The following is a 3,840-nucleotide window of genomic DNA, read 5'->3' as shown; positions in this document are numbered from 1 at the left end:
TTAAAATTTATATTGAGAAAAATGTATGTATTTTCAGTATTGCTGTAGGCAAGCATCTACATAAGACTGTTTAATTGATTGTTGTTTTATATCAAAGAACTTTTTTTTTATTGGTTTTTCGAGACAGGGTTTCTCTGAGTAGCCCTGGCTGTCCTGGAACTCACTTTGTAGACCAGGCTGGCCTCGAACTCAGAAATCCACCTGCCTCTGCCTCCCAAGTGCTGGGATTAAAGGCGTGTGCCACCACCGCCCGGCTCAAAGAACTTTTATACTACTCATTTTTGCTATAATATTTTATAAATTTTAAAGAATATGACAAAGAAGGTATTGTAGGTATTGAAGGGGGGATCTCTGGAAGGAGTTGAGGTACAAAAAGGAAACAAGAATGTGATTTAATTCTATTTACTTAAAATATGTTTTTAAATGTTAACAAATTCAGATAAATTGAAATCTTGTGTCTTTTCTCATCACAATGCAATAAAACTTAAATCAATAAAAAAAAATCTTCTGCAGCTAAAGACTTATCTGTAACTGGATTAACTAAGACCATTCAAGTCCTTTCTGTTGTCAGCGAGGGGCAGGAAAATCACTCTGTATAATAGAATCTCACCCACACTTTTCTTGTTAAAGGTTGCATTTGTAGAGGGCAAGAGGTCCTTGTGCTTACAGATAAGCACCGGAGAAGACAGGAAAACTTAAGCACACAGGCATCCGGCAAAGAAAGGAGGTACTTACCTTTCTTCCCCTTGGAATGCTGGGAAAGAATGTAGCTTACAGCCTGGTGAGGCTTTGCTGGCAGAGAGCCAGTCTTCCCGTTTCCCCCAGAATTTGTGTTTTGTTTATCCCAAACCCTTTCCTCCCGTCTTGAGCGTTGCTCTGAAGTTCATTAAACCATCCTGATGAGACATGTCGCTTTGGACTTTAAACAGCCTAACTGACTTCTGTGTTATCTCAGGGCCAAGCCAATCTAGACATATGTTTACTAACCTTAGTCCTTCTCCCTAGACAATAAATCTTGAGCACTGTTTCTAGGCCAGTGGTACCCATCTTCCTGGAAGAAGCCATATGAACCTTGTAGTTACAATGTAAACATGTCTTAAGCTTTGTTGTACATATAGGATTGGGTTAACTATCATCAGAAAACTGTTTTGGGCTGTGCTTAGATATGGCTAAAATAAACTCCCTGGTGTCAGACTCTAGACGTTTGAACCAGTGATGACTCACTAAATTAGGTTTAAAAATTAGAAATTAGAGGGCTGGAGAGATGGCTCAGTGGTTAAGAGCACTGACTGCTCTTCCAGAGGTCATGAGTTTAATTCCCACCAACCACATGGTGGCTCACAACCACCCATAACAAGATCTGATGTCCTCTTCTGGAGTGTCTGAAGACAGCTACAGTGTACTTACATACATGAAATAAATAAATAAATCTCTTAAAAAAATTTAGAAATTAGAGTTTCATTCTTACCTTATCCTGCTAACGTGACATGTGAAAGGATCCCCACATGTATTTATTTGTTTAATTTTAAGTACATGTGTGTATCTGTGTATGGGTTTGTGTATTCGAGCACAGTGCCTGTGGAGGTCAGAAGAGAGCATTGGACTCCCTGGAACTGAAGCTGCAGGCAGTTATAAACTGCTCAAGCTGGGTGCTGGGAATTGAACTTGGGTCTTTGGCAAGTTTGGAGACATTTCTCCAAACTCAAACAAAATTTCTTGAATGTACATTTTTTATTATTGTTTACTGAAATACTATAAGAAATGCCATCTCATAATAATACCAGAGACTCTGTAGGTTCCTCTCCTAACATCTCTTCTATGGTATAGTCATCGCATTGACAATGCCATGAGGCTGATCTCCTAAGCTGCTCTTGCATCACTTGTAATTCGGTAAAGTAATAGTTACCAGTCATCACCTATGGTGCATCCATGGTAGCACAGTTGCCTCCAACACTGGCCGTGGGCTCGTTCACGGGGGTTTGGTGTTTTTTTTTTTTTTTTTACCATAGGACTCACTCTGGTCCATGGAACCCAGCAATCACTCAGCAAAGCAATTGATTATGCCTTGGTGCTTGTCATCTTTTATCGAGGGGCATCCTGGGCTAGTGTATTCATATATATGGCCCAGTTGATGACAACTAACTACCAGCCATTGTGTAAGGACACTGGAGAGGACTTAGTCTCAGCAGGAGTGTTTCTGGGCTCGGGAAAGAGTTGTAGAAGATTCGTCCTGAACAGGAGGTGTGTTAGATGGCAATTGTTTCATAGTAAAAGTTTGGGGATGGATTTCCATGGAGACATAACAGAAAACTGGCCACTCCAGGCATTTTACTTTGTGTCTTCTCTGACTAATGAGGCAGAGTCTGTTTCACCACCTCTTAAGTCTGCTTGTAGGACTGCCTTAAGGGACACATGAAACAGCCCAGGCGATAATCAGACTGGATTATGAGCAATGGGAGGTTGGCACATTCTGTGTAAACAGAGGCTTGAAGACACATGCCTGGGTTTTGTTGCCTTTCTTGCGCTGACTTTGCAGTGAGAGATGTTGGCTGGCTGTAGAGGAGATACAGTTCTGAGTTGCTCTGGCCCCAGCCAAGGCCATCTAAGGTCTGCTGACGTGTAGTTGACTGCCAGATACGTGAGTGAACTCGGTTAAGATCCAAACAACCAAGCTGTTTAGTCCAAACTGCTAACCTACAGACTTGCCTGCTGAGTAAATGTCCTGTTTAGCTGTAGGTTTGGGGTAAACAGTTTCCTGTCGTTGCAGTGGAAATGGGTAAGCAGTACCACACATCTCTGCTGCCTAGATGGAACACACTTGAGGTGGCTGCTAAAGCATTCTCACCCACCCAGAGGGTCACAGGACTCACATTGCTGTCTTCCTCTGTGTAGAGGGCGGCCACTTTGAACACTTGAGGTTTAAACATTATTAAGTTCCGTCCCCAAAGGACTCTAGGTAGCATCACCTCCGTTCTTATGGACTTCATAAGTTTGCCGTTTATGCAGACGTCAGTGATCACAATGACACTGGGGATTTCTGAATAATTAGTTTGGATGAAGCTTTCATTTGTTGTGACTGACCCAATCAATCTAATTCTCCTGACTGGATGGCTCACTGTAGCACTCTGTCTAACAGAAACACAGAGAGGGACATCTGTTCCTATGTTCATTGCTAGGCATGAATTCCTTATGCAAACGTTCAGTACAGCAGGCTGGAATCCAGGGTTTCAGGGTAGGGAAACAGTCTACCAGAGACTTCGAGCGTGACTCTAACAATCCTGGCTTCTGAAATAAAACTCAATAAAAGGGCCCGTGTGTCCAGTTAGATTTCTTACAGTATCAGCTATTAATATTTACCACTCTTTCAGCATTTCCATGAGGTGCACGAACATGGTCCCAGTCACTCCTTCTGCTTCTGCTCTATCTAGGAATTTCTCCTTAGTGTTGAGGTTCCTTGGACCTAATCAATGACCCATAGCAGCTAGAGTCCCTCCCCGGTTAGTAAAACCCGAATGTGGAATGTGGATCTGACTAAGCTAGTCATGAATCTGATCTTTGTCTTGCTAAAAATAATTCTAAGCTCTGAGAAGTAATAATGGTGCGTTGAGGCTGTGTTAAAAGTTAATGTCAACTCAGAGTGGTCTTTCTCACCTCAGTAGTCTCCTCATGAGTCTCCTTCTGAGGAAAGTCTGCTAGGAGTCGTCCAACCTCCATGGTTGTACCCCCATCCACAGTTCCAGCTCAGCCCTATCCTAAGAACCTATCCTGTTACTTTGTAAGCTGACCAGCAACATGAAAGACAGATGACCAATGTCAGAAACATCTCCTTCCCTCACATTC

This window comes from Mastomys coucha, unplaced genomic scaffold, assembly GCF_008632895.1.
Source record: "Mastomys coucha isolate ucsf_1 unplaced genomic scaffold, UCSF_Mcou_1 pScaffold20, whole genome shotgun sequence".
NCBI lineage: Eukaryota > Metazoa > Chordata > Mammalia > Rodentia > Muridae > Mastomys > Mastomys coucha.
The sequence above is the reverse complement of the archived record's forward strand: the minus strand, read 5'-3'. Positions refer to the sequence as shown.